General features: G+C 36.2%; 1 protein-coding gene across 2 annotated transcripts in view; it reads right to left on the reverse strand.

The window, feature by feature from the left end:
- Window positions 1-25,312, reverse strand: part of COL8A1 (collagen type VIII alpha 1 chain) — a 200,259-nt gene that overhangs the window by 87,664 nt on the left and 87,283 nt on the right. Inside the window, exon 3 of one of the 2 annotated variants that reach the window (XM_053706052.1) lies at window positions 8,847-8,931. The exons of the other annotated variant lie outside the window; for it this stretch is intronic. The gene's annotated coding sequence lies outside the window, so the exon portion shown is untranslated. The remainder of the gene's footprint in view (window positions 1-8,846; window positions 8,932-25,312) is intronic. 2 annotated transcript variants of the gene reach the window in all.

Raw genomic sequence — 25,312 nt, forward strand, 5'->3', positions numbered from 1 at the left:
GGATATCAATATAACTAAGCAAACAAGATAACAGATGTGAATTGGAAAGTTGTTTAAAATGGTATGAGTTTTTTGAGTTTCATGTTCCTTTAACATTGCACAAGAGCTCTTTTGTTCAATGCTGCCCCTTGCTCTTGTGCAACCAGTTGCACAAGACCAAGGCATGTCAATCACCCAGAACATGCAAGTGTTAGGGTGATTAATCTCGCTCTGCAAAGCCTCAAAAGCTGTGAATGCAGCTTAAAAAATGTTCTTGTATACATATTAAAGCCTAGTTTCTCAACCTGTGGTACGTGTACCCCCGAGGGTACTCGGCGCATTGACAAGGGGTACTTCCGGGATTGGCTTTCATTATTTTTCCCCTGATGTTTCTACTGTAAACATGACATATCAAAGAAATCTTTGTTTCTCATTTCTACCCTTGAGCAATCCTAACAAGACAGAGCGTGAGTATGTCTCTGCCTAAGCTGGATCACTTGTCAATCACTGATTCGCCTCAAATTGCTAAAACCTTAGATTCTGGCTTGTTAGTGACATATGATGGCTGGAGTTGAGCTTCACTGACATGAACAGAGAAAATGTATTACTGTGATTAAGTGTTGCAGAGACAGGTGGCAGATAAATGTGCCACTGTGAAGTGCATCATACTGAAGTGAGCCGCGGTAAAACGAGACAGATAAACTGTGTATGATATTATTATAAAAAATGAAAAGATGGTACCATAAATATTACTTTCCTCATCATGCAGAAAAGAGTTTATTTTCCTTTTTTTTAAATATAAGAAGCACATTAATTGCATATAATTATTAATATCAATAGATTATATGTATGTGTTTCATTTGTTTGTGAATCTCTGTTGTAATATTGTCAAGTATTAAATATTTACTTCATAAACATATCTGATACAAGTTTGTGAATTCAAGTGATACGCATGATTTCTATTTTTGCTTATGTAGAAGATCAATAATATTTGTGCTACAGATGAGGTACATAGAAAACAACTGTTTGCCTACAGGGGTACTTGCTACAAAAAGGTTGAGAAACACTATATTAAAGGACACCAACATTAGTGTGATAATTAAAAAACTATCTGTAAATATATTAAAATAACACAGATGTCAAAAGTATTTCTTTCTTTTATCAAATGTCTTGGTAAACGTTGTTGCAATTTAGTTCTTTTCATTGAGAGCAAACCTAGATTAGCTCATGAGAATTCACTTGAGCAATATATATGGCAGCAATGTTTCTAATGATATTTTACATTCTTATAACAATCATGTGCAATATCATGAGTCTACCTAGATATTCTGTTATAGAAAGGAACTAAGTTTCAACAAAGTATACCAAGATAACTATACAAATTGGGTAACAGAAGTGATTTTGAAAGTATTTTTAGTTGCTTGCTGAATCATGAAAGTTGAATTTTGACTTTTGTACTTTTACAAACAACACTAAGCACAATATATTAATCTGCAGAAGGACCTATCTCTAGCAAGAGTTAAAAATTCATATTCAGGCCTTTTCTTTTTTTTCTGTTCTTTTTCAAAAAATGTTTTAACTCTAAAGTATTGTGTTGCACATCTCACACTATACAGCGCTCAAAGCAGACTCGGACTCAACAATGGCTCCATTCCAACCCCTCAGAATTATTGGTCAAAAACATAATACAGAAGCTCAAATGGTTTGTGCTTTTATCTCTAAGATTAAAAAACATATTAAAATGCTTTTTTGGTGTAAGAAAGCCGCAGCTCTCTTTAAAGCCATTCTCTTATTTTAACTCATTACAGAATTCAGTTGGTAAAGCTCTGCGTGTTATACTGGGAGCCGCCATCTTGTAGCGCACCTATTGTTGTATCCTGTGACAGAAGCAGTGCACTTTCACAGATCTGTGATGTTACCGGATTTTTGACAGCTGCACCTTTCTCTTCACTTTAGCTTACATAATAGAGAGAGGAAGAGTTAAAAAAATGTCAGTTGTTTGCACGGTTTAAAGGTTACGTAACAAATAGAAGCACCAAGATGACAGTGCCCAGTGCGAAGATGCAGAGCTTCACTAATACTTGTAAGGGGTTAAAATAAGAAAATGGCTTTGAAGACAGCATCAGGCACAGGAAGAAAAGAGGAACCGTGCAGGCTTATTTCTGCATTCGTGGACTGAATATAACCTGTATTTTACTATTTCCCATTATGTAAAAGAAATACAGAGCTTACTGCTGTTAGCTGTGAGACGTAACCACTAATAACAACACTGATTATGGCTGCTCACAATTAACCTAACATGACTAAATCTATAGATAATAATATATAAGCTATAAATAATACAAATATGTTTATCACAGAGTGCTGAATATATTGAGTTATACATAGTACATGATACTCTTTGTACTGTGTATTATGTTGTGTGCTAGAGCTTTTTTGTGTGCTTTATATGAGAACTGCATAGATCATATGGTCTTGTACATACATACATATTGCAGGGATGTTTCAGGTTCTTCCTGCCTTTGCAGCTGTTTGTTTCTTTTATTAATTTTTTTCTGCACAACATTTGAAAACAAATGAATAACAGAAACAAACAGCTGCAAAGGTAGAAAGTCTTCTTGAGACCAGCCTGAGCTAACTTTTATTACAGGGCCATAGCAGTGTGATAGTAATATGCTATAATGGGCTAGAGCATTTTATCATCACACCTCTGCATGCCTCTAAATATGACCTTGGTTCCATTCTTTCTGAAATTCTCTCTAGATATTTAAAATATGGGGTTGTTCATTATTATTTTTTTATATTACTTTTTAATATCAAAACGATCACAATCTAACCAAATCAAACACAGATGAGTGTGATAACATCAAAGATACTCATAGTCACATAGTAGATGAGGTTGAAAAAAGACAAAAGTCCCTCGACAAATCTTGATTGACATTTCCCCATAATGGAACTGCTCACAATGGATAATGACTGACTATCACTAAAACCCAAATTGATACACACACATACAACTGCTCTCAAGTGTGCCGAGCTGCTCTCACCTGACCACTCATCCTCATTCTGCTTGTCCAACATTCTCTCCTCTCCTTTCTTCTTCTCTGTCTGGGTGTTGTAACCAGTTATTTTTTGTAGATATGTTTTTTTCTCCATGTTTTTACATTTACATGTTTCTAATGAGATGTTCAGTAAAATGTATTTATTTGGTGTAATCAAAAAAGGGGTGTTGCTATTGTTGGCATAGGCAGCGTCATCTTGTTTTTCAGTTCGTAGTATGTTCAGATCAGTGGCCAAAAGTATTATTGTGCTCTTATAAAGAGAGTACAAGAAAAGAGTACACAACATTTTTTGTTGGAATTTAAATAATGGAGAAGGTTATGATTTAAGGATGTGCTGTGGCAGTTCTTGTTGTAGAATCCCCAGACCTTCCTTGAATATTCTTGTCAGTGTTTTTTTGCTTTCCAGTGCTCTCCGCACAGCAAGGAGAGAGAAGGGGGGAGTGTTTAAAAAACAGCTCTAGGGATAGGTAGATAAAAATTAGGTCTCCCATCTCAACTTTGTAGTCAACTCTTCATCACTAATGTCCTATTTCCTTACTCCCCCCTACCTTAAAACGTCTGGAAAGGCTACTATATACATGTTTATCACATTTCCTAACTTTAAACTCCCTTTTTGATCCATTGCAATCTGGATTTTTTCACCAACACTCCACAGAGACAGCAATTGTTAAGGTTACTAAAGACCTACTTACAGCAAAATCGAAAGGCCGCTTCTCTCTGTTAATCCTTCTCAATCTATCTGCAGCCTTTGATACTGGAGTGTTGATTACTCTCTCTTGCTCCAAACCCTCCAATCCTTCAGAATTTGCAAAACAGCCCTCCCGTGGTTTTCCTTTTACCTGTCTAACTGTAAAATTGATGTTGATATTAACATCATTACTACAACCCCGTATGCCCAGTGTCTTGGGGTCACACTTGACTCAGATCTTTATTTCACTCCTCACATCCAGTCTTTGACCAATTCTTGCCATTTGCACCTTAAAAAATCTCCAAAAATGTGCTACTTCCAAACAGAAGACACAACTAAGATATTAATCCACTCTCTCATCATTTGCCACCTTGACTTTTACAACTCCTTCCTTTTTGGTCTCCCTAGCTGCCATCCATCTCCATAATGAATGCTTCTGCCAGGCTGATCTTATATACATGTTGCTCTTTGATCTGCTGCACCTCTCTGCCAATCCCTTCATGGGCTTCCTCTAGCCTCCAGAATTAAACACAAAATCCTAACTCTAACATTCAAGGCCCATAATAACACTGCTCCCCTATATCTCAGACCTCATCTCCAGATACTCTCCCTCCTGTCCCCTTTGCTCTGCTCATGACCTCTTGATCTCCTCCTCTCTTGTTACCTCCTCACATTCCCACCTACAAGACTTCTCCAGAATGGCCCCTATTTTGTTGAACTTTCTGCCTTGCTCCACAAGACTCTCCCCTAGTTTTCAAAGTTTTAAGTTCTCCTTAAAGACTCGGCTGTTCAGGATGCATACAATATATTCTAACCTTTTTGTACCTCAGTTCTTCTGCTTCTTTTGTCATCCCCTTGAACTTCCTTAGCATATAAGCCTATGAGCCCAGTTATTTTGTAGATCACATTCATGAGAGGTGATTTACAACAGTGCAACTGTTAGCAGGGCCCTATAAATCCTATGTCTCTTATAGAGATGGGTGAATGTTTCTAAAAATTCAAAATTTAAAATTAATTTTGATGCATTCGTTCGTTTGAATTGAATTTCGAATGTTTATATAACATTCTAACATTCTATTTTTGAATTTTCGTTTTCGAATTTGTAACTATGTATTCATTCAATTTCGAAATGTAATATTCGAATTTGAATGTGACATTAGAAATCGAATGTAAGATTCAAATTCAAAATAGTATTTCTAGTCTACAACTGTGTTTAATAAATGTAATATTCAAACTTGAATGCTACATTCGAATTCGAAATAGTATTTCTAGTGTAATACTGTGTTTTTAAAATGTAATATTAGAATTCCAATGTGACATTCAAATTCGAAATAGTATTTCTAGTCTACAACTGTGTTTAATAAATGTAATATTCAAATTCGAATGCTACATTCGAATTTGAATGCTACATTCAAATTTGAATGTCACATTTGAATTCGAAATAGTATTTCTAGTGTAATACTGTGTTTTTTAAATGTAATATTCGAATTCGAAAGTGACATTCAAATTTGAATGCTACATTTGAATTCAAAATAGTATTTCTAGTCCACAACTGTGTTTAATAAATGTAATATTCGAATTCGAATGCTACATTCAAATTTGAATGTCACATTCGAATTCAAAATAGTATTTCTAGTTTACAACTGTGTTTAATGTAATATTCGAATGCGAATGTAACATTCAAATTTACTAATACTGTGTTTTATAAATGTAATATTCAAATGTGACATTCGAATTCGAAATAGTATTTCTAGTCTACAATTGTGTTTCATAAATGTAATATTCAAATTCGAATGTGACATTCGAAAACTGTAAAAACCATTCGATAATAGAATTTTTAAGAATATTCGTTCTTATCAACATTCTATTGTAGAATGTAAATCAAATTTCTACAATAACATTTGTTCTAACATACGAATTCGAATATAAACACATTCGCCATCCCTAGTCTCTTATAAATAAACAAGTACTAAAACTGTATACCCAGTGCTAATACTGCACACCCATCACGTAGAAGTATTAAAGTCACATACACAGTATGCACAGGCACTGCATGAAAAGCATATCTGCATATCCTCCAAACAAAACAAAAAAAAGGAATCAACAGAGGACAACATTCAATCTGGACTAATAAAATAGGGCAATTTAATTTTTTGATTAGTATGTCCCAATAAATAATAATCATGTATATATCACAATGATCTCTATGAATGATAGATACAATTAGTTATTGAATAGTCTGACTTCAAAATAATCTGGATTTATGAGATGGTGATAACTCTGAATTACAATAAGCAACCTGAATTCATTTTGGTATTTCAGCAGTTACTGGCCATCACTAAATCACTAAATCACAAAATCTTTAAAATTTGAGTAAAATCTTTAATTTGGTTTCAAGATATTAATTAAAGGAACAGTCTAGACAAAATTAAACTTTCGTGATTCAGATAGGGCATGCACTTTTAAACAACTTCTCAATTTACTTTTATTATCAAATTAGCTTTGTTCTCTTGGTATTCTTTGTTGAAAGCTAAACTTAGGTAGGCTCATATGCTAATTCTAAACCCTTAAAGGCTGCCTTTTATATCAGTGGATTTGGACAGTTTTTCACAGCTAAACAGTGCTAGTTCGCGTGTGCCATATAGATACCATTGTGATCACTTCTGTGGAGTATTTTATGAGTTAGCACTGAATGGCTAAAATGCAAGTTTGTCAAAAGAACTGAAATTAGGGGGCAATCACAGAGGTAAAATGTGTTGGTTATGCAAAACTGGGGAATGGGTAATAAAGGGATCATTTATCTTTTTAAACAATGACAATTTTGTAGTAGACTGTCCCTTTAAAGGAGCATTGCAGTAAACTCTTTATTTGCTTTATGTAAAAGAGGGCATTTCAAAATGTATTTCAGTTGTTGTTGCTCATGTCATGAATAAACCAATGTTGTTGTCACACTTGCAGAGGTTGTGCACCTCTCTTCCAGTAGAGCAGAGGAAGATGTCCTTATCTGCCAGTGCTACTCTTTCACATGTGTGATATTACAATGTCCCTTTATTACCTACTGTATGTGCTGGAAGAAGAATTGTCATAGCTACAACTTAAACAACTGCAACTAACTAGTGCCCTCTAGTGTCTTTTTTTAAAAGTACATCAAACTGAACAGCATTTGCTATAACTCACTTTAAAGGTGCAAAAGAGCATTTGATGTGCTCCTTCACAGTATAGTAAAAGGTATCTAGGTTTTCGAGTGACTTCCCATACATTTAAACTTGTGGGGATTCCTTTATTTTTGTCATGTTTGCTCATGCATAGAAGAGGCATTTGGAGGACATTTTTATGATACCTTTTGTACCTTCTTCATGATAAAACTAATATTTTATGGAAAAAAATAAATTCAAACACATACTTTTTTGTTAATACCAGAGATTAAAATGTTTAACTCATTTTCTTTGAAATAACAAATTCACTAACTAATTAGGGGCTAGATTACAAGTGGAGCGGTATTTAACGGTCAGGCTCGCGCACTTACTCCGCTAGAAGTAAGGTTTTTGTGCGCTCGTATTACAAGTTGAAAGTAAAGAGTTTTCGAATATCGTAATCGTGTTAACGTATTTCCCAATAGCAGTCAATGAAGCAAAAAAATGGGGTCCAAGTGCTATTTGTTCATTTTAGTTTCCAAAAATATAAGAAACAGGGTCAGTGATAAAAATAAATTGATTTTCCAATGGTTGTCCTTTAAGTGATGGGAGCGTTATTCCAAATGTGATGAATTGGTGATATAAAGTACCTTAACACCGCTGGGTGAATAGTGCGGTGTTGCAGCAGCTGTTCACAAGAGCTGCTGGTGCAATGCTGAATGCGGAGAGCGTATTGCTCTCCGCATTCAGCGAGGTCTGTCGGACATGATCCGCAATGTTGGATCATGTCCGACAGGCCTTTCATTAATAGGCCCCTTAATGTTTTTTATATATTTAGTCCCAGGCATATATTTGTTTTATTTTTTTTTCTCCTTTTCTAGGAATATCTTTTTATAAATACATAGAACATATGTGAAGAACATCGGAATGAAATATGTACAGTAAATACACAGTATAACACTTTATTAAATATGAATATTGCATACATATGATTTTACATGTTTTCATCTACTTGACTGCAAAGGACTCCAATGCACGTATACGTATGTATTTCTATGTTAATGCGCTTTGTCTGACTTTTTTTTTTTCTAACACCTGAGATCTCATATCTTTGACCCCTCATAACTTTTTTGTGCAATTTTATTTAATAATTTTTATCAGATAGTGTTATTATGAGTGTAACTGTACTTTTGAATGTATTTTTTCATAGGTTTTGAAAATCTTATTTGTTTTGTGAAACAGTTAACCAGAGCTCTGAGGACGCACTAACCAGACGAGTGTTAACCTCTATTGTGCTCAAGCAATTGACTTGTAATATGATCGCAACATCCGACACGCGCAAACAGAAGCAATAAACTCCTTTTCAATCTGGCACTGATTATTTAGTAGCACCTAGCATATATCTTCTAAGCAGAACAGTCAGTGCTTGTTGTTACACGCCCATTACATTCAGTTTTAAGCACAGAAGTGAGGAACATTCAGTCCCTTTACATATCAATGAAATGAATAAAACCAATACAAAACTCTTCAGTTGCCAAATGCCATATAGACTATCAAAAGAATTGCCATATTCTTAAACATTGTACTAGTTTTCTCGGGTGATTCAAAGTTAAAGGAACATAAAAATAACACAAGCAATTTTAAACAACTTTCCAACTGATTTCCATTATCTAATTTGAAACAAATTTGATGATAGAAAAAAATTAGAAAGTTGATTAAAATATGTTCTATCTGAATAATGAAAAAAAAGTTGTTTTTATGTCCCTTTAATTTCAGCATTTAGCTTTGCATCATTTTGAGCCCTCTGCAATCTAAACATCTAGCTGAGATATGCAGAAGGCACAATAGTAAATCACATTATTTATATTTATAGCAACATGACTGAAGATTTTGCCAGTTTTTATAGCAAATCATAACCTGACACTTTTTCCCAGTTATCAAACTTTTAACAGGTACGTTTGCAGCTATTCCAACGCATCATACCTGGTTTTCAATCCGCCAACCTGGAGGTCGCGGATGCCATAGAAATCAATGGGAGTCTGAAAGCAGCGAAAGCTTATGTTCGATGCTGCAAGACAAAAAAATATAACCCATTGATTTCTGTGGTAGAAAACAAGTAAGTTTAACACCCTAACATAAACCCCAAGTCTAAATACCCCTAATCTGCCGCCCCCGACATTGCCGAAACAAATAAAATGTATTAACCCCTATCCTGCTGCTCTCCGACACCGCCACAACCTAAATAAAATATAATAACCCATATCCCGCCGCTCCCCGACATCGCTGCAACCTAAATACAGTTATTTACCCCTATTCTGCCGCTCCCCGATACCGCCGCCACTAAATAAACGTATTAACCCCTAAACCTCTGGCCTCCCACATCACTATCACTAACTAAACCAATTAACCCCTAAACCGTCAGCCCCCCACATTGCCAAAAACTAAATTAAGCTATTAACCCCTAAACCTAACAACCCCCTAATTTAAAATTAAAATTAAAACATCCCTATCTAAATATAAATTAAAACTTACCTGTAGAATTAAAATAAACTATTTTAAACTATTAATTAACCTACCCTATTATACTACAATTAAATTAAACTACCAATTACATAAACTAAATTACATATTAAAGAAACCTAACCCTACTCAAATATACAATTCAACATTATTAAAAGTACTAAATTCAGAAAAAGAAGAAACTAATTATAAAAAATAAAAAAGAATTACACCTAATCTAATAGCCCCCCAAAATAAAAAAAACCCTAGCTTACAATACAATAAACTACCAATGGCCCTTAAAAGGGCTTTTTGTGGGGCATTTCCCCAAAGATAACAGCTCTTTTACCTGTAAAAAAAATACAAACACCCCCCAACAGTAAGGTGTTAATAGGTTAGTGGTAGTGATGTGGGAGGCCAGAGGTTTAGGGGTTAATACGTTTATTTAGTGGCGGCGGTTTCGGAGAGCGGCAGGATAGGGGTTAATAACTTTATTTAGGTTGTGGCGATGTCGGTGAGCTGCGGGATAGGGGTTAATAACTTTATTTAGGTTGCAGCAATGTCGGAGAGCAGCGGGATAGGGGTTAAACATTTTAGTATAGTGGCGGTGTTTAGTGACAGGGTATGAATAAAGTTGGGAAAAAGCCGAATAGACGCGAGATCGATGAATGCAAGTTAACAACAGTCCGATGCTCATCGCCCCATACGTGGTGCGCGTCTTTTTGCCGGCTTTTTTCATAAATAAGGAGAGCGCATTGAGATTCATGGCCGCGATGTTAGGCGAGTGTATTGATGCCGGCGAATGCTACAAAGTTGACAGCTTGATACATATCCCCCATAGACGTTTATTCTATTTCATAAAAAGATAAGTGGTTTATAACTATCAGCAATGGGTGATTTCATTTGTGGTCCGGAGTACTAAAAAATTGCCTCACAATATATATTTTTAATGTAATTTTACATAATTTTTATTATTGCATGTTCACGTGTTCCTTTCTGTTTACATATTAGATAATGTCCAATTAGATATAATAAAAGTTTTTTTTTTTCATATGAATACAATTTTTTTTTATAGTACATAATTTCTACAGTGATTATCATATATATTTATTCCCATTTAAGGGCTAGATTATGAGTGGAGCGCAAAATTGCGCTTACGCAAGCATAATATTTGCACTCCACTCAGTAATACCAGCACACGTAAATGTGCAGTGCAATGTGAACAGGACCTTGCGTTCGCATTGCCCGGAAGCCAAGCACTCAAGAGAGCATGTTTCCTTTAGGCTTTAATTGGAGCCTCGTTTTCATGCCGATAGACACTGCAAACCACCTAGCGCAGCGCAGGGGGCAAATCGCGCAGCGTTGGGCAGCAATAGATAAATATATACATCCCCTCACTTTAACTCCTTATAACTGCTTTGTGCAGTTTAAAAAAAATAAATAAAATAAAGATACCAAGATGCTGATATTTTTATTTTATGTTACTTTACAGTCATCTTTATTTTGGGGGCAACTGGGGCCACTTTTTTCATTAACCAGAGATCTGATTTTTGGGTAATGTTTTAGTGCTAAGTGTAAAAGGGAGCTCAGGTAGCATTAACCAGCCGCTTGTAATGGCTGGTTATTTAACATTCACTGGTAAAGGGACACATTTTACCAGCGAACGTTAAGATAGCGCCTCACTTGTAATCTAGCCCTTAAAGTTCTATTTTGTTCTTTCTCTGCCAGGCTCATCTTCCTTACACGTAGCTCTTCATCTGCTGCTCCTCTCTGCCAATCCCTTCACTGGCTTATTCTTGCCTCCAGGATTAAACACAAAATCCTCTCTCCCTCCCGTCCCCTTCACTCTGTTCATGATCTCCTCCTCTCCTCCTCTCTTGTTACCTCCTCACATTCCCGTTTACTGGACTTCTCCAGACTGGCTCCCATCTCGTGGAACTCCCTGCCCCACTCCACAAGTCTCTCCCCTAGTTTTAACTAGACATGTGCGTTTCGTTTCGTTCCAAATCGAAATTTGGATGAATTCGCAAAATTCGGATATCCAAATTGATTTGAATTTCCGAATTACCCTAGCAACGAAACTAAACTAATACAAATGCATTTGTAAACGAAAAAAGCCGAATTAGTTCGGATTTATTTGTTACAATCGAATAGCCATGGACTAATCACAATTCAGTTTAAAAATTTAATTTTGTGAGATTTAGTGAGATAGAACAGTGAAATAATTCCATTTGTGTAACTTGGAACCATCTGAATCAACATATACTAAACTTCAAAATTTACTAATCGAATCCAAAAAGAATACATCCGAATGTATTCGAAACCAAATTAATCCAAAACAAATACATTTGAATGTATCAGAATTCAAATCGATCTGAAATGAAATTTGAAAAAATCTGAATCGGTTTGAAAACAAACGGAGACAAATTTTTCTGCTGTGCGCATGTCTAGTTTTAAGAGCTTCAAGCGCTCCCTAAAGACTCTACTGTTCAGGGATGAATATAACCTACACTAACCTTTCCTAACTCCATTGCTTTACCCTTAAACCCCTTAGAATGTAAGCCTATGAGGGCCAGCTGTTTGTAGCTCGCCTTCATAAAAGCTGACTACAACAGTGCAACTCTCGGCAGGGCCCTCTACCCATTTGATCCCTATAAATGTTATCAGCTGTTAATATGATATATATATATATATATATATATATATATATATATATATATATATATATGAACAGAAAGATGGGTGTAGGGGTGGCGCTGTAAAAACACCCTAAAAATATATTCAAGAGTGACTAGAGTGGTGTACTTGCTGCCTATGAATATCTATCCAGAGAAAACTGTGCCCCCAGGAACAGTTAACCTGATAGATTAAAATGTGTGATAAAGAGAGGGAAAAAAAGGGGATTAGGAATATTCAGGAAGGCGCAACACTCTGAGTAGAGGAACCTAAATTTGGGAGTCCTGGGATGGGTTAGTTAAAAAAAACCGAGTTGACTGAAATAGAACAACTGGTTAATATATACACTAGGGATTCCAAATGATTAAAATACTGTAATTAAGAAAAAAGGTGATTATAGTTGTTATTATGTATCACTCTTATAAGCTGTTATTTGGTGGATAACAAAGGGTATCAAGAATCAATGTATACAATATACACAATGTACTAGTTTGAATGTAATTAATAGTGTTGTTCTAGTCGCATGACTAGTGTAGTGCCCGCTGGATTGTATGTGACAAGTTATGTGCACACAGACATATAACAAAATGCAGCCACCTAAAATGCAAGAGTATTCAAATATTAGCAAAAATCACTATGCTGGATACTTTAAATATTATGATAGCCTGAACATGCCAAAAACAATGATAATAATATTAATAGGAAAGGATGAATAACAATCTGTATCGCAACAGAAAAAGCCCTATAAAAGTTCACACTTTTTATTGATTAACAATTGTGCGCTTACATCAAGTGACCTCAATAGTATGAGGTAATTAAAAGCATTGATAAAATATTTTTTTGTCCTTTAACTCCTAAGCAAATACTGATGGAATCTGGTAAAATCAGTATTCAATATGAGGTATAATTACCTCATACTATTGAGGTCACTTGATGTAAGCGCACAATTGTTAATCAATAAAAAGTGTGATATTTCCATACAATGTTGCACTATTGTATGTCCTTTCTCTTACATGATTGAGCCTAATTCGAGAGAGAGTGCTAAAGAGATCTCTGGATCGAAAGAGGACATCGCTCCACTGTACCACAGACACCGGGAGGGAGAACTACCTATACACTGCGCGGCACTTACCTCATGAGATTGAGGTAACGGAGTGTAAGTATACTCCCAACGAGTTCGTTGTGCAACGTGGATTCATTGCTATATTTGCTTAACCATTTTGCATTATTTGCATCCATCTACAGCCATAGAAGCTTTCTTCCAATATTGGACTTGAATTTTGAACTTTTATAGGGCTTTTTCTGTTGCGATACAGATTGTTATTCATCCTTTCCTATTAATATTATTATCATTATTTATGGCATGTTCAGGCTATCATAATATTTAAAGTATCCAGCATAGTGATTTTTGCTAATATTTGAATACTCTTGCATTTTAGGTGGCTGCATTTTGTTATATGTCTGTGTGCACATAACTTGTCACATACTATCCAGCGGGCACTACACTAGTCATGCGACTAGAACAACACTATTAATTACATTCAAACTTTTACATTGTGTATATTGTATACATTGATTCTTGATACCCTTTGTTATCCACCAAATAACAGCTTATAAGAGTGATACATAATAACAACTATAATCACCTTTTTTCTTAATTACAGTATTTTAATCATTTGGCATCCCTAGTGTATATATTAACCAGTTGTTCTATTTCAGTCAACTCGTTTTTTTTTAACTAACCCATCCCAGGACTCCCAAATTTAGGGTCCTCTACTCAGAGTGTTGCGCCTTCCTGAATATTCCTAATCCCCTTTTTTTCCCTCTCTTTATCACACACACACACACATATATATATATATATATATAATATTTTTTTGCATGAAAAGATTGTTAAAATATTTAAATGCATATTTAAACTAAGAGGATCTAAATAATTATGCAGAACTGATTTGCTTACTGCTGAAAAAGACACTGTTGGTGAATAGGAACATATCTTTGTAGATATGAAATCAAACATACTTGTTTTGGTAAGAACAGGAACAAAATCTATACTACACGTTAAAATACCTAACAATGAAAAAAATACTTTAATGGAAATTAAATCGATGTATCATTGTATCTTTTCTGAACATTTGTGTGTGTACAAGGCTTTTAGGTCTAACATTTATATGGCGTTGATTTGTGGTGGCAAAGTTGAGTAAATTATCCAGGGAATTGTTTAAATCTCTATCCCAATAAAAGGCATGTTTTTTTTTAAATGTATTCAGTTCCTCTAATTTTATTTTGTTTTCCTTTTTTTTTTATTATGTTTTAACTCTATGTATGTTTACAATCAGCAACATTGCTAACATTTTGCATGCATAAAAGTTAAGGTTTATATTAAACTCCCTGAAATAAATATGTGGATTTAATGTAAACACACACCTATTTTTTCTATATGTAGATTGTAAGGTACATTTCTTAAAGACGAGCCTTATAAATTGCATTTCCCTCTTATGTCACAAGGTGGCATTGGTAGTCTACATATTGGATTTCTGCAGCACCAACTTTTTTTTCTCCACCAGAGGACCATGTACACGCTTATGTCTGCTGACTCACAAGTTTTCTCCACAAATATTTGTAATTTGTATATGTGTAACTTAATAATGTAACTGACTAAGAGAATGTATACATTTTTTCATTGACCCCAAAAGTGAACCTCAACAACAACAACAAAAAACCCATGGATTCTTATTTGACAATACCACAATCTGAAAAAAAACTTCTCACTAATGTTTGAGACTAATATTTCATATAATTCTAAATTCTAGGTTCCCTACACACAAACACAAACACACACACCACAACACCACAGCACAACACACACACAGTACAACACAACAGGCACACACACACACCACAACACACATATACACCACAGCACAACAGCACACATCACAACACACACACACACTTATACACCACAGCACAACACGCACACACACATACACCACAGCACAACACACACACACATATACACCACAGCAAAATGCGCGCACACCACAACACACATATATACCACAGCACAACAGGCACACACCACAACACACACACACTTATACACCACAGCACAACACGCACACACACAAACACCACAGCGCAACACACACACACACACACACATGTACACCACAGCAAAAACGCACACACACAAACACACCTACAACAATCACACACACACACTCAAACATACACTTACAACACAGCACAACAAACACACACATACACCACAGCACAACACACGCACACAAACACACATTTACAACACAGCACAACACACACACACACACACACACATACACTATGGCCTTATCAAGCGGTCAACCGCAAATACGCTGGAATTCCGCAGTGTATTTGTGACGAGCCTGATTCACCTTAGTTATCAAACCCTACAAACCGGCAAAAGTAGAATTTAGTGACATAACATACGATCCGCCGGACTCAGTCCGACACAGATCGATGCTTACGTCACTACAGATGTTCTGAACGCAAGTTCGGCACAATCTGACTACTTTTGGAAGTTATCAAATTTCTACCAGGTACGTTCGCCACTCTTCCGGCCCAGCGTACCTGGTTTTCAATCTGCCGCCCTGGAGGCGGCGGATGCCATTGGAATCAATGGGAGTCGGAAAGCAGCGAAAGCTCATGTTCGCTGCTGCCCGATATCCCATTAATTTCTATGGGAATGTCTACACCTGACACCCTAACATGTACCCCGAGTCTAAACACCCCTAATCTGCCCCCCTACACCGGAGCCACCTACATTATACTTATTAACCCCTAATCTTTCCCCCCAACACCTCCGTCACCTAAATAAAAGTTATTAACCCCTATCCTGCCACTCCCGGACCCTACCGCAACTAAATAAAGTGTTTAACTCCTAAACCGCCGGCCCCCGGACCCTGCCGCCACCTACATTATATTTATTAACCCCTAATCTGCCGCCCCTACACCACCGCCACCTTCATTTTATTTATTAACCCCTAATCTGCCACCCCCAACGTCGCCGCCACTATATTAAATGTATCAACCCCTAAACCTAAGTCTAACCCTAACCCTAACACCCCCCTAACTTAAATATAATTTAAATTAATCTAAATAAATATTCCTAGCATTAAATAAATTATTCCTATTTAAAACTAAATACTTACCTATAAAATAAACCCTAAGATAGCTATAATATAACTAATAGTTACATTTGTATCTATCTTAGGGTTTATATTTATTTTACAGGCAACTTTGTATTTATTTTAACTAGGTACAATAGTTATTAAATAGTTATTAACTATTTAATAACTTCCTAGTTAAAATAAATACAAATTTACCTGTAAAATAAAACCTAACCTAAGTTACAATTACACCTAACACTACACTATAATTAAATTAATTAACCAAATTAACTAAAATTAATTACAATTAAATAAAATTAACTAAAGTACAAAAAACAAAAACACAAAATTACAGAAAATAATAAAATAATTACAATATTTTTAAACTAATTACACCTAATCTAATCCCCCTAATAAAATTAAAAAGCCCCCAAAATAAAAAGCCCTACCCTATACTAAATTACAATTAGCCCTTAAAAAGGGCTTTTTGCAGGGCATTGCCCCAAAGTAATCAGCTCTTTTACCTGTAAAAAGAGATACAATACCCCCCCAACATTAAAACCCACCACCCACACACCCAACCCTACTCTAAAACCCACCCAATCCCCCCTTAAAAAAACCTAATACTAACTCCTTGAAGATCACCCTACCTTGAGACATCTTCACCCAACGTGACCGAAGTCCTCAATGAAGCCGGCAAAAGTGGTCCTCCAGATGGGCAGAAGTCTTCATCCAAGCCGGGAAGAAGAGGTCCTCCAGACGGGCAGAATCTTCATCCAGACAGCATCTTCTATCTTCATCCATCCAGCGCGGAGCGGGTCCATCTTCAACACATCTGCAGCGGAGCATCCTTCCAGGCCGATGACTACCCGACGAATTAATATTCCTTTTAATGACATCATCCAAGATGGTGTCCCTTGAATTCCGATTGTCTGATAGAATTCTATCAGCCAATCGGAATTAAGGTAGGAAAAATCCTATTGGCTGATGCAATCAGCCAATAGGATTGAAGTTCAATCCTATTGGCTGATCCAATCAGAAAATAGGATTGAGCTTGCATTCTATTGGCTGATTGGAACAGCCAATAGAATGCAAGCTCAATCCTATTGGCTGATTGCATCAGCCAATAGGATTTTTCCTACCTTAATTCCGATTGGCTGATAGAATTCTATCAGCCAATCGGAATTCAAGGGACGCCATCTTGAATGACGTCATTTAAAGGAATATTCATTCGTCGGGTAGTCGTCGGCCTGGAAGAATGCTCCGCGTCGGATGTCTTGAAGATGGACCCGCTCTGCGCCAGATGGATGAAGATAGAAGATGCCATCTGGATGAAGACTTCTGCCCGTCTGGAGGACCACTTCTGCCGGTTTCATTGAGGACTTCGGCCCGGTTGGTTGAACACGTCTCAAGGTAAGGTGATCTTCAAGGGGTTAGTGTTAGGTTTCTTTAAGGGGGGATTGGGTGGTTTTTAGAGTAGGGTTGGTTGTGTGGGTGGTGGGTTTTAATGTTGGGGGGTATTGTATCTTTTTTTACAGGTAAAAGAGCTGATTACTTTGGGGCAATGCACCGCAAAAAGCCCTTTTAAGGGCTATTTGTAATTTAGTATAGTGTAGGGATTTTTATTATTTTGGGGGGGCTTTTTATTTTATTAGGGGGATTAGATTAGGTGCAATTAGTTTAAAATTCTTGTAATTATTTTATTATTTTCTGTAATTTAGTGGGGGGGTTTTGTACTTTAGTTAATTTTATTTAATTGTAATTAATTGTAGTTAATTTAGGTAATTCATTTAATTGTAGTGTAGTGTTAGGTGTAATTGTAACTTAGGTTAGGTTTTATTTTACAGGTCAATTTGTATTTATTTTAGCTAGGTATTTAATTACTAGTCTACCTAGTTAAAATAAATACAAACTTGCCTGTAAAATAAAAATAAACCCTAAGCTAGATACAATGTAACTATTAGTTATATTGCAGCTAGCTTAGGTTTTATTTTACAGGTAAGTATTTAGTTTTAAATAGGAATTATTTAGTTAATGATAGGAATTTTATTTAGACTTATTTAAATTATATTTAAGTTAGTGGGTGTTAGGTTTAGGGGTAATATGTTTATTATAGTGGCGGCGGTGTAGGGGGGGCAGATTAAGGGTTAATAAATATAATGTAGGTGGCGGTGGGCTCCGGGAGCGGCGGTTTAGGGGTTAAAAATGTATTTAGTTGCGGCAGGATAGGGGTTATTAACTTTATGTAGGTGGCGGCGGTATAGGGGGCGGCAGATTAGGGGTTAATAAGTATAATGTAGGTGGCGGTGGGCTCCGGGAGCGGCGGTTTAGGGGTTAATACATTTATTAGAGTTGCGGCGGGGTCCGTGAGCGGCAGTTTAGGGGTTAATAACTTTAGGTGTGGCGGGGTCCGTGAGCAGCTGTTTAGGGGTTAATACATTTATTAGAGTTGCGGTGGGCTCTGGGAGGGGAGGTATAGGGGGTAAACAGTATAGTGTGGGTGCTTAGAGACAGGGTAGCAAGAAAGCTGTGAAAAAGCTGAAGAGCAGCGAGATCCATGACTGTTAGTTAACAACAGTCCGCTGCTCATCGCCCCGTACTTGGTGCACGGCTTTTTGACAGCTTTTTTGATAATTTTGGAGAACGTATTCAGGTCCGCGGCAGCGATGTTAGGCGAACTTAGGCGAGCGTATTGGTGCCTGTGAATGCAAGAAAGTCGACAGCTTGATACATAGGGGCCTATAGCACAACACACACAAACACACACTTACAACACAGCACACTACACACACATACACTACAGCACAACACACACCACAGCACAAGACACACACACACTTACAATACAGCACAAAATACACACCACAACACAACACACACACTTACAACACACACCCACACACTACAGCACAACACCCACACATCACAGCACAAAACACACCATACCACACTTACACTCACACACACCACAACACACACATATAGTTTTATGTGTCCTATTAACATTATTAACACAAATGAATCCTTCCTACAGGTTAATGCAGCGCTAGTAGTTATTCGTCATCTAATTAAACAAAGCACATCAGTATATTTGTTCTTAGCTGCATTTCACAACTCCAGCTATACAAACTAACAGGCATGTGAGGAACAGAATTCGGATATGAATGGAAAGCTTGGACCCAGCTGCAGGTTTACAAGAAAATGAAAAAATAGTTTAACAAGTCTCTTGCTAGATGTATCATCCCTCTGCCATTTCTGCCACATCTGTGTAGACTGAATGTTTGACACAGGTATTTGAAAAATGTTATGACTGATTCATATATATTAAATTCATATATATTAAAAGTGTGAATCCTAAAGTAACCTTTTGTTTTAAAGAGACAGGAAACCCCAACATTTTCTTTCATCATTTGGATAGAACATACAATTTTAAACAACTTTCTAATTTACTTCTTTTATCAAATTTGCTTCATTATCTTGTTGTTCTTTTCTAAAGGAACAGCATTGCACTACTTGCAGCTAGCTGAACATATCTACTTCACAATCACAAGAGACAAATGTGTGCAGACACCAATCAGCAGCTACCCACTAGTGTAGGCTATGTGCATATTTTTCAACAAGGGATATCAAAAGAACAAAGCCCATTTGAAAATAGAAGTGAAAAAAAAAAGTGTCTTAACAACCATGCTCTGAATCATGCAAATTTAATTTTGACTTTCCTATCCCTTTAAAACTAAAGCGCATGAATGGCACTGCATGTAACAGAGGTTGTACAGCAGTATTGTAAGAATACTCCTCATTGATTCATAGGTCAGTTATAAGAACCAACTGCACAGTGACTTAAAAAGATATGACAAAAATGTATCATGTTTTAAAACATAACCAATTTTTTCTTCCATTCTTCACATAGGGCATATTCTTTTTAAAATGTTTCTAATTTACTTCTATCATCAAATTTACTTTGTTCAGTTAGTATTAATTGTTTAAATGCAGGTAGGTAGGCTCAGGAGTGTGCATATGTCTGGAACACTGTATGGCAGCATATTTGCAAAAACACTTTTAACAATGTTATACATTTTCAAGGGCACTTTATGGCAGCAGTGTTTCCTGCCATGCAGTATTGATCCAGACTTGTGCACACTACCTACATAGGTATGTACTTTGACAAAGAATACCATGAGAAGGATAAAATTTGACCTAGCTTTATACAAAGGAGACTGAATGAAAAAGAAAAAAACAGAAGAAAATGGAAAAGGTTTTAAAACTGTATTTTCCTGGATTTTGGCTTCCATGTCCTTTTAAGCAGGGCATAGGAAAATACCTGCATAAACATATTTATATCATGTTTGTAGCACAATTGGCATTTTTTTTAATTAGTTACAGGAGACTCCAGGGACACACTCCTTGAAAAGCTTCTTGAGTATATTTCTCTGGCATCCTTAGATTTGGATAATTAGAGGCAGACAAGATTACCTCCTACACACATCTAATCAATCACTGTGTACCATGTAGCTCTGAAAGCCAGCAATATAATTAAAGCAGGGGTCTCAAACTCAAATCACCTAGGGGCCACTGGTCACGCTTTCTTCTCCCATGGGGGCCGCTTCCAAAATATAAAAAAATAATAGAACTATAAACATATATGTAATCATTACACACACACATAGGACCCCCCCCCCCACACACACACACCACAAGACTCAGGCACCCCTACATACACACACAGCATTTTTATATCTGTTACTTTTAAACTGTGTAAAAACACTACAGAAATGTATCTTCTTTTGTGCAAGCTAATCCTAAGTGCAAGGTACAGCTGTCAAAAAGCTATCAGTGTCACTGATCTGTGAGAGTGCACAACTTCTGTCATAAGCAATAATACGTGTGTACCAAGATGGTGGCGCCCAGTATAAAGATGCAGAGTTTTTTACCAACTGGCTTCTGTAATGGGCTATCATAAGAGAACAGTTGTACTCAGCAGGTTAATATCATCCATGTTTAACTGCCGCTCTGTCTCTTGCATATTGCCAGATTGTGAGTGAAGCGTTAGCGAAAAGGGGTTTATCGCGAGTGTTTGCGGTTGTTGGGCTTATCGCTCGTATTACGAGTTGAAGGTAAACACGATCGCTTGAGCGCAATCGCGATTTATGCTAGAACGATTACCGCGTCTTCAGAGCTCTGGTTAACTGTTTGTGCAAAACTAAAAAGTGTCACAAAACACATCAAAAATACCTTACAAAGTACAGCTACACTTATAATAACACTATCTGATAAACATTATTAAGAAAAAATATTGCACACAAAAGTTATTTTCAAAGAAATTAGATTTCAGGTGGTAGAAAAATACATATATGTCTAAAGATGTATATGTATATGTGTATATATTATATTTATGTCTATATATACTTATACATATGTATTTATGTATTTATATGTGTAAATATGTATTTACAGATATAAATACACACATAAATACATATGTATACATATATAGACATAAATATAAGTGCATTGGAGTCCTTTGCAGTAAAGTAGATGAAAACATGAAAAAACATTTTTATGCAATAATTATATATAAAAAGTGTTTAACTATGTATTTACTCTAAATATTTCCAATTCCAATGTTCTGCACATAGCATAATATGTTTTATGTATTTATAAATAGCTATTCATATATATATATATATATATATATATATATATATATATATATATAGCCATGTAGAAAAGAAGCACTCACTGAACTTTCTCCAACAGTGACAAAAAACGATTTAATGAAGTTTTAGTGACGTTTCGGGACAGCAACAGTCCCTTCCTCTGACCAATTAACAATGTGTAAAAACAGCCTTTAAATAGGCTCCAGAAAACACTCCCTTCAAGATTGACCAATCACGGCCAAATAATAAACACACCCCTCATTGTGACCAATTGACATCAGTGTTAAATACATGTACATTTGTGCAGTGGACAAATCAATGACAGAATTCAACCCTGAATAGTCACTTCAATGGGGCAATCCCGCTCCAGTCAGATGCATAGCAGGTAGGTACTCAATAAACAAACAAATGAACAGAATTGGTGATCGTCATTCCACCAATCAGCTTCCTTCTTTCATTCACAACGAACTGATGCGTCATCCAAACGTAACTGTGGCAAACGCCCCCTATCCCTAGGGATGCCCAATGCGATCACAAAACAAATCAAAGAGTTTTAACTATCAAGGGGACTAATGGCAATATCATCTTGACGTTCAGCGTGACATCAACACCCTCTTCGTGATCCCATATCTAATACGAGAATATTTACACTGGGATCCAATATCAAACTATACTGTCAAACCCTGTCAGTTGTATGTAAAAACCGAATCATATCAAACAAAATAAAAATAAACTAAATAGTGAAATTGACATAATCGTCTTGTACAATCAATGATCTGTCTATGTGATATTCCACATGATGTAAAAATAAACAGATTGGCGATATTTAGCCAATCACAAAACGTGAGTAGGCAAGCATGTATCAATAAAGGCGTGTCTTAGCTGTTAATTCATTCGGATACGCTGTCCGTGACAAGCGGGCGTATCAGACACCACAGAAAGCTCACAACAGAGTCGAGATGGATATACAAACTTGGGACTTTGTACCCATACAGGATGGCAATGCTATCTATGATCATTGTTTGAGAGTTCACTGTCCGCACTCTGGGAGTTCACGGTCCATTACTCGGGGAGTCCACGATTAATTTATTTACCCTTTATGGGTCTCAGTTAGATTCATCCTTCTGGGTGAGATAGAAGAGAATAGCTGAGAACAATGTTCCTGATTCCCCTGAGGTTGTTTGTCCCATTGAGCGATGTCACTGTTTTTGTAACTTTATTGGCAAGTCTTTACTGTAACTTTAATGCATTTTGATCAATACCGTTGGGGATTTTCTATTCTATTGTATTGGTACATTGTTTCCAACTCTAGTGGTCCTCTTCTACTAGACCTCATACCATTGGGTCCCTCATAGCAATATTGGTCTTTGTCAGTTCTTATTGTGCCATACATTGTTTTTAACCTTTTTTTAATTCACATCACAGCACTGTTTTTATGAATAAGGAGGTACCCTGTTGATGTCACTCTGGGGTTTATTTTGCTCTATGTCGGTTGCAGCAGGACAGGCGGGTATTGATTGGCATATTTCTTTTGTGGTGATTTCTGGGATATGTTCTCTTGGGGTCTCTAGCTTATAATAATTAAAGATGTCCTCTGTGACTATGTTTAGCCATATAGACATCAGTATGTTTTTTGATAGGACATCAATATGTTTATTTATTTTCTTATTGTACATATGGGGGTTTCATTGGGCTAGATGCAATAAAGGTAACTTGTAGATAAGGCTATCTTTTGATAAGGTTAGCGACATAAAACTTTGGCTGTGTGATACAAATTTCTGTTAAATTTTATTCCACTTTATTTTTTGGTTGTGACTGAATTTATTTATTTATTTTATTTTTGTAATTATCCCTGATCGAGTTGAACAGGGTATTACACTGAACTTGGCACATCACATGGATCTTATCACTGTGATGTCCATATGCAGATGGTGTTGCCAGTGACCATGTATCTAACAGCTCGTTTGGTTAACTAAAACAGGGCATGGTCCTTTGTTTGACACAGACTGTTTTTATCATTTCGAGTATGTGGAGACACTCGTTGTGCAGGCGCATTTGTTTGTTTACTGTGGGGGCTAATACGCCCACTGATTGCGGGTAACCTATAATAATGAGTGTATAAGACTGGATACGCCTCTACTTGTCGATGTCAGTTCTTTAAGGTTTTATTATTGGCTAAATTCTGCCACTTTGTTTATTTTGGAGTTATGAGCTTTCTGTGGTGTCTGATATGCCCACTTGTCACGGACAGCGTATCCGAATGAATTAACAGCTAAGACACGCCTTTATTGATTCATGCTTGCCTACTCACGTTTTGTGATTGGCTAAATATCGCCAATCTGTTTATTTTTACGTCATGTGGAATATCACATAGACAGATCATTGATTGTACAAGACGATTATGTCAATTTCACTATTTAGTTTATTTTTATTTTGTTTGATATGATTCGGTTTTTACATACAACTGACAGGGTTTGACAGTATAGTTTGATATTGGATCCCAGTGTAAACATTCTCGTATTAGATATGGTATCACAAAGAGGGTGTTGATGTCACGCTGAACATCAAGATGATATTGCCATTAGTCCCCTTGATAGTTAAAACTCTTTGATTTGTTTTGTGATTGCATTGGGTGTCCCTAGGGATAGGGGGTGTTTGCCACAGTTACGTTTGGATGACGCAACAGTTGTGAATGAAAGAAGGAAGCTGATTGGTGGAATGACGATCACCAATTCTGTTCGTTTGTTTGTTTATTGAGTACCTGCCTGCTATGCATCTGACTGGAGCGGGATTGCCCCATTGAAGTGACTATACAGGGTTGAATTTCATTTCATTTAAATTAAATTCTATGTAGTTTCTGTCATTGATTTGTCCACTGCACAAATGTACATGTATTTAACACTGATGTCAATTGGTCACAATGAGGGGTGTGTTTATTATTTGGCCGTGATTGGTCAATCTTGAGGGGAGTGTTTTCTGGAGCCTATTTAAAGGCTGTTTTTACACATTGTTAATTGGTCAGAGGAAGGGACTGTTGCTGTCCCGAAACGTCACTAAAACATCATTAAATCGTTTTTGTCACTGTTGGAGAAAGTTCAGTGAGTGCTTCTTTTCTACATGGCTACAAATTACCTTCGTAGCACCCTGACAAGTTGCAAGTGTTGGTGAGAGTGCATTTACACCATTTTTTAGTTAATTATATATATATATATATATATATATATATATATATTATATATACACATACATATATATTTACACCTATATATAATCATGTATGTATATATATATGTATATATATTTATATATATACACACACACACATAGGTATAGATATATATTGTACCAAAAAAACAGCTATATGTAGAAATATGTATTTATGAATAAATAGAACATATTCCTCTATGTAAAGAACATTGGAATGTGAAATATTCATATTTTCATGTCAGGTTAGCGCACATAAGAA

The sequence above is a fragment of the Bombina bombina genome, chromosome 3, assembly GCF_027579735.1.
Source record: "Bombina bombina isolate aBomBom1 chromosome 3, aBomBom1.pri, whole genome shotgun sequence".
In the NCBI taxonomy this organism is placed as follows: domain Eukaryota; kingdom Metazoa; phylum Chordata; class Amphibia; order Anura; family Bombinatoridae; genus Bombina; species Bombina bombina.